This window comes from Otolemur garnettii, unplaced genomic scaffold, assembly GCF_000181295.1.
Source record: "Otolemur garnettii isolate 467f Iridium unplaced genomic scaffold, OtoGar3 scaffold00070, whole genome shotgun sequence".
In the NCBI taxonomy this organism is placed as follows: domain Eukaryota; kingdom Metazoa; phylum Chordata; class Mammalia; order Primates; family Galagidae; genus Otolemur; species Otolemur garnettii.
In genome coordinates, this window is record NW_003852465.1 from 8,172,788 (window position 1) to 8,180,470 (window position 7,683).

Below are 7,683 nucleotides of genomic sequence, written 5' to 3' on the forward strand. Positions count from 1 at the left end.
CTACAAGTCTTGACAGATCAGGTTGGGAGGGGATTGGACCAGGTGGAGAAAACTAAGCAAGTCTTTCCCCCATCCCCCCACCTCCCTACAGAGTCAGCAGGTGATGTGGTTTCCCCTGTGGTCTGTTGCCCTAGACACCTGCAGTTCTGAGTATATGTGTCTGTGTCTTTGTGCCAGCCCTGTGGTGGGGGGACACAAGGAGAAAGCACTGGGACAGGATAAGGAGGGGCAGGAAGCCAAAGACAGGGTCTCCTCAACCCCAAGACAAAGAAGGTGGAAAGATGGCAAAGGTCACCCACTTGACTACTCCAGGTCCCCAGCCAGCAGCATAGAGAGGGAGCTGGAAGAGAAGCATCTTGGATCTCAGGGCCTGGGGCTGGGAATCAGGGAATGTGAGTTCTAGGCCCAGTTCTGCCATTAACTTCCTGGGTAACACCTTTCTAAGTCTCAGTTTCTTGCTCTGTAAATAACAATATTTTGGATACCTTCCTCGGAGGGCTGGTCTGAGATCAGATGAATAACATATGCCAAAGTTGCTACTACCACTGTTGATTTTTAGAATTATTGTCCTCATAGCATAAACAATGCCCAATTGCTTACTCTAGCCCCTGAATATACAATACACGTGCATCCCCCCAGAACCCCAGAATGTGGAGATAAAGAACACTAAAGACGAAAATACAGCCCCTGCCCTCATATTGATCATGATGTGTTGATTAAACAAACACGTAAAATACTTGAAAGCCTTTTACAAAGCCAACTATTTCAACAATCTATCTGTGTGACCCTAGCCAAGTTACAAACTCTCTGGGCCTCAGTTTTCTCTTATTATCAAATGAGGGGGCTGGATGAGATAATCTCTACTTATTTTCCTGAGGCAAAAGCAGTTTTCTGATTCTGCTATTCTAAGTATAAATGAACATGTTGCTGAGAGGAAAGAGCTAAGCAGATCAGGGCAGAGCCCGGCCTGAACGGAGCTGGTGAGCGTTGAGCTGGGCTTTAAAGAGCCCAGAAATGTGAAGCGGTGTGGGGAGCAGGGTGGGGGTGACATTCCAGGTAGGGAGAGTGGCATGTGCAAGGGCGAGGCAGGCAGGCAGAGGGTGGCAAACAGATTAGCCAGGCTCAGGAATGAGGTTGGCAGGATGGGAGAGAGCCTGGGGAGGAAGTCAGGGAAGGAAGAGCAGAAGGAGCTGTCCCAGGGTTAAGAGCAAAGACGGGAAGGTGGGGGAGGAGCACGGGTGGGGAGAGACCTCTCAGCCCCAGAGGTCAGTGCCAAAGCCTGTCCAGCCAAACCCCACCCAGGAGAGGGGGAAAGCAAGGCCCCCTAACTAAGAGGGCCTACCCACCCTTCTATCCCCACTCCCTGGCCTCTCTTAGGCCAGAGCCCGGTTCCTGACAGAAGTAGACAGGGCCACCATCAAATCCTTCTGTAACAATAATGCCAGCAGCAAAATAATAATAATATTAACAATAAACTTCCCTCCCCCTGTCCTCTGATAAACCCCCACGGCAGCAAACCTCATGATGTGGCCATACCATTTACTAGAATCTTTGCTCCCAAGAGCTGCAAGTGTTTTTATAAGATTATCTGGTCCCAGATCTGACACTATATCAAGATCACCCAAAAGAACCCATGATAAACAGATTTCTGATCTCCATCACAGACCCAATTAGACTCAGGAATCTGCCATACTAAAGGTAATTAATTCTAAGTTGTGATTAGGTTTGGGACTCCCTGATCTGACCAAAATAGCTCCCCTTACGGAACACAGGGAGAAGTCACTTGCCAGAGATGACATGGTTAATCAGGGCTGGGGCAAGCTGAGAGCTTGGGCCTCCTGGCTTCTAGGTCAGTGCCCCTTCCGTAAACTGTGCTGCCCGACCCAGAGATGCCTGTGCCAGCAGAGATTATGGTCAGGGAGGCAGCCACTGGGCCACATGCTAATTGTGAGCAAGAAGAAATTCATCTGAGCTGCAAAATGCCTTTCTGCAGCCAGCTCACGATTACTTGCTCCAGTGGGACCCAGCAGGGATGCTGTGGTCCACCTGCTGTATTCCCCAGCACACCCCCTGTCCTCCCAGCAACTGCGTTGGCTGGAGAGCGCAATCCCACTTGGCTACAACTCTCAATATCTCCTATTTGGAGGTGTGTACCTCTGGTCTCTGACTCTCCAGGAGGGACTATTAAGAATGTTCTAGCCTGGGCCGTGCCCGTAACTCAGTGGGTAGGGCGCCGGCCACATACACCAAGGCTGGCGGGTTTGAACCCAGCCTGGGCCAGCTAAAACAACAATGACAACTGCAACAACAACAACAAAAATAGCTGGCCATTGTGGTGGGCGCCTGTAGTCCTTGCTACTTGGGAGGCTGAGGCAAGAGAATCTCTTAAGCCCAAGAGTTTGAGATTGCTGTGAGCTGTTGACAGCATGGTGCTCTACCCAGGACTGACAACTTAAGACTCGGTCTCAAAAAGAAAAAAAAAAAAAGAATATCCTAGCCTACGGACACTCACCTCTCTTCCCCTGGGAGTGTCTTCTAGGGTGGGTTTGGATTTTGCACCTATGTATCAGGGGACTGGAGGCAGGAAGGAGAGCAATGAGCTAAAGGTGAAATGAGTCTGGGGGTGGCTAAACTGATGGCCACCAAGGCTGTCCTTGCTAAGACCTTAACATTGCCCACCCACACACGATCACCACCATACTCCTTTTCATCAACTCCCATTTATTTTATTTTATTTGCAGTTTTTCGCCAGGGCTGGGTTTGAACCCACCACCTCTGGCATATGGAGCCAGCACCCTACTCCTTTGAGCCACAGGCACTGCCCCTACAACTCCCATTTATTGAGCATCCATTCTGTGCCAGGCACTGTGCCAGGCTCTCAGGCACAGAGGCACCATAAGTCACAGTTCCTATAAATTGAGAAATCCATTATGTCCCAGGAACAGGATACAGTCTAAGAAAAGAACTTGCACCAAAGAAAACTGTCAGCTGAGGAATTCGAACAACACATGGTGTGTTGGTGGGAGATGGTGGGTTCAAAGTCACTGGAGTTCATTGGAGAATACTCAGGGATCTAAAAGCAGACCTCCGTTTGATCCTGCAATTCCTCTACTAGGTGTATATCCAAAAGACCAAAAATCACTTCACAACAAAGATATTTGCATCAGATTGTTCATTGCAGCTCAATTCATAATTGCCAAGTTATGGAAGAAGCCCAAGTGCCCATCAAACCATGAATGGATTAATAAATTGTGGTATATGTATACCATGGGGTACTATGCAGCCTTAAAAAAGATGGAGACTTTACCTCCTTTATGCTTACATGGATGGAGCTGGAACATATTCTTCTTAATAAAGTATCTCAAGAATGGAAGAAAAAGTATCCAAGGTACTCAGTACTTTTATGAAACCAATTTATAATTACCCACACTTTCTTTTGAAAGATAGATCACAACTATATCCCAGGATGAAGGAGAGAAGTGGAGGAGGATGCGAGGGGAGGGGGAAGGTTTGATAGAGGGAGGGTAAACAGGGGGACCACAGCTATGGTGCATATTGCAAGGTTACAAGTCACATCTATCAAGAATAGACCATAAATGTCTTAACACAATAATTAAGTGGGCTTGGCGCCTGTGGCTCAAGCGGCTAAGGCCCCAGCCACATACACCTAAGGTAGCAGGTTTGAATCCCCAGCCCGGGCCCGTCAAACAACAATGATGGCTGCAACCAAAAAATGGCCAGGCCATGTGGCGGGCGCCTGTAGTCCCAGCTACTTGGGAGGCTGAGGCAGGAGACGCGCTTGAGCCCAGGAGTTGGAGGTTGCTGTGAGCGTGATGCCATGGCACTCTACCCAGGGGGACAGCTTGAGGCTCCGTCTCAAAAAAAAAAAAATAATAATAATAATTAAGTAAATGAGGTGAAAGCTATGTTGATTAGTTTGATATAAGTACTCCAAAGTATATAAAAAATCAACACATTGTACCCTACAAATGCATAAATGTATTCATGATATATGTGTATATGACTTAATAAAAGGAAAAAAAAAAGAATATGTACAAAAGAAAAAAAAAAGTCACCAGAGTTCCAGGTTGAAAGGGACACCACAGATCATCAGGCCACTATGGGATGGGAGAGTGGTTCTCCCTTTACTGGACGCCTATGTGCTGGCTACTGGAATAAGACTGGAACAGTGATTCTAGAAGTCTCTAACCGATCAGATCCCTCACATGAGCTTTGCCTGAGTAGCTGGGGGCAGAAGGGCAGAGAGAGATGTGTAGACAACACTCTTTCCCTTGGGCAGCCTAGAGGCCTGGGCTTCAGGGCTTTACCCTGAGCTTTCAAGTGATCATGTAGAAACCTGTGAAGGAAGGGACAAAGAGAGGTGGTGGTGTATTGTGGCTAAGAGCAAGTGGATCAGGCTCCTTGGGGTGGGGTTTGTTGCTCCCTGCCCCCACGCAATCCTAGGCCTGCTATTTAACTTCCAGGAGACTTGGTTTCCTCATCTGGAGAGGGTGTGACGCTCTTGCCATATTAGGGTTGCTACTAGGACTGATGAGATTGGGACATGAAGTGCTCAGAACAGTGCCTGACGCACACTGGGCTCTGTTAGGTACAGAGCTCCGATGCCAACATTAGTAATAGAAGAAAGACAGCATCCTGTCTCCTCTGTCTCTCCAAGCCTGTTTTCCCCTACAAATTACAGTCTCGAAATGAGCTCTGACCTACTTTATGCAAATGAATCCAATCGGTCTATAACCCAAACTGAGCTTTCTAGGGCATACAGGGTGGCTTGCCCAGGATACAGGAACGGTAAAATAGGTGCAACCTTCCCTGACCTAGAATACCCCGAAGGTGTCTGGGAGTGGAGCCTGGACTAGGCTGCAGAGGATGCTATATGGGACTGCAGAAATGGGCCTGGCCCCTCTTCCAAATCCTGGCACTGCATATCTGGCGTGATCTGCACATCTGGCTGCATCCCTGGGGTAATGGTCACAGCTGCTGACATTTGAGGGTGGAGTGAGCCAGCTCCTCAGACAGGGCCTGGGGGGCTATAAATAACTAGCTAAGAAGACTAGGGGGACAAGGTTGAACTTTGGGGGGCGGGAGCTGCTTGCGACTTCCCCCTCCCTCCTTGGGGCCAGAGCCAGAAGTTTAGCAAAACAGGAAGAGGCAGGAGCAGCTTCTGGGAAAGTAGGAGTGGCTCCCCTTCCCCCACTTGCCTGGAGTCTTCGGATCCCAGCCAGGACCTGGGAGAGGTGGAGTCCTCTAGGCCAGGAGAGGGAGGGGTAGACTCAGACAAATGGGGGCACAGCTTGGTGCCCTCCTATGGCTCATGTGGGGCAAAGGAAAGGCAGAATGAGACAGGAGAAGAGCAGCCCAGTGGAGTATGCCTGTCACCCCTGCTTCCTCCTTCCCGTTTCCCTTCTTCCCCTATCAATGAGATAGCAGGAAGGAAGGTCATCAGAAATGAAACATGAAATGTGCCTTTAACCCAGGTAATGTGTCCCAAGGGCCAAAGTCAAGTTGAACATACCTCCATCTTTATTCCTTCCCAGCCTAAGCCCAAGTGGTGGGGAGACTGGGCTCCAGACAGAAAGAAGGATGCCTTTGGACTTCTGGAAAGGGGTTCAGGGCCTGACTCTAGTGGAGTGATAGAGAACCTCCCAAAGGACTATTGAAGTGAGGAAGATCCAAAGCTCTGGGTGAACCTGGCATCTACAGGGACAAGCTCAGGAGAGCTAAAGCCCAACTCATAGGCCCTCATAAAGTCAAAGACTGAAGGCATTATCCAAGAAATGTTGCACTGCTTTGCTTTGCCTGGGTGAGTTTGGTCACCAAGAGTCTATCCTTTGGTGTCTGTCTGCAGACATCGGGTTGAAGCTTTAAGCTGGCCCTCATCTGCCAGTATCCACCATGGACTGTCCTATCTCCTCAGCCTAGAGTCCCATGTTCCACCTGCAGGCAGGGTCTAGACCAGCACTGTCTGAAGGAAACAGAATGGGAGCCACATATGTAGCTTTTCTAATAGCCACACCAAAAAAAAAAGTAAAAATAAATAGGCAAAATTTATTTAAATTGTTTATTTATATAACCTAATATGGTGTATATAATCAAAATGGAAAATTATTAATGACATCTTTTACATTCTTTTGTCATACAAAGTCTGAAATTCAGTATATATCTTATTACACTCATAGCACATTTCGATTCTGACTAGCCACGTTTCAGGTGCTCAATAGCCACATGTGGCTGGTGGCAGGTTTAGATGACTTGTGGCTTAACTCCTTTATTCCTTGCAGTCCCTTCCTGGAGAGGAGCTCAAGAGACAGAGGAGGAAGCCAGCAAAAGTGAATTTGCTCTAGGAGGGTGTCTACCCACTTTGGTTTTCAAGCATCCATTGCTAGACCTGGAATAATTTCTATTATAGAGGTGGGCAAGGAAACGGAGTCACAGGCGGCATCTTCTCTGACAACTGGCTTTCTCTACTTCTCAGCTAAAGGCTGAGAGACTCCTATTTCCTCTTCAAGTCTGCTAGCCTGTACCTTCCTCTTGCCCCTTTGCAAAACAACCCCCTACCCCCAAATATTTGGGTAGCCAAGTTAGGGAATATGGGAAGAGAAGCAAATGTGGAGGGAAATGCAGAATTGAGCTTTGGGCAGGTGGAGTATGAGATGTTGGCGGGACGGTATCTGGGGCTAGAAAGAAGAGTGAGGTACAAGTAAAGACCTGGAGATCAGTGAGGGATGAAGCTGCCGGCTAAATGAGATCTGAGAGCAGGAGCAAAGAGAGGAGAGAAAGGGAGTGGAGGGGAAATGGCAAAATACAGAAACCCAAGAAAACAAAGATTTCAGATGGGTGGAGGAGGGGAAGCTGGAGAAGGGGGCTGAGAAGGCCCGTCAGAGAGAAGCTAGAGGATGGGTCCCATGAAATCCAAAGTAGGAGAGAATGTCAGAGTGATTTGCCCTCGATCTTAATAGTCAAAACTTCAAAATCATTCTTATAAAGAGAGCTCACACAACTTGTTAAGAAGCACTGAAAAAGCAGCGCACCAAAGTTCAAACACACAGATTCTTCCAGGAAAGAGGAAACACAGCAAGTAAGCAAAGGTAGGGGAACGGTCAACCTGATTGTAATCAAAGCGATGCCAATTAAAACGAGTTGAAGGCAGGTGCTGTGCTCAAACATCAGTGAGAACCTGGCGAAGTGTGTATGCTGTTGGCAGTGGCGTAACCTCTTTTGAAATCAGTGTGGCGATATATAGTAAGAGCTACAAAATGCAGTTACCCTTTGGCTCCATAACCCCACACAGTGTATCCTAGGCTAGATTTCAATGGCCAGAATTTGGGGAGAAGGAATGGAATAGGAGCATAATGGTGCTTACCATTATGGAAATCTGGAAAATTAGAAACAACTTAAACACTTACAATTAGAAAATTGTAAATTAAATTATAATACTTCCACATAATAGAAAATTACAATGCTGTTAAAAAGATGTTTATGGGGTGGCGCCTGTGGCTCAGTGACTAGGGCGCCGGCCCCATATAATGAGACTAGGGGTTTAAACCTGGTCCTGGCCAAACTGCAACAAAAAAATAGCTGGGCGTTGTGGCGGGCACCTGTAGTCCCAGCTACTAGGGAGGCTGAGGCAAGAGAATCACCTAAGCCCAAGAGCTGGAGGTTGCT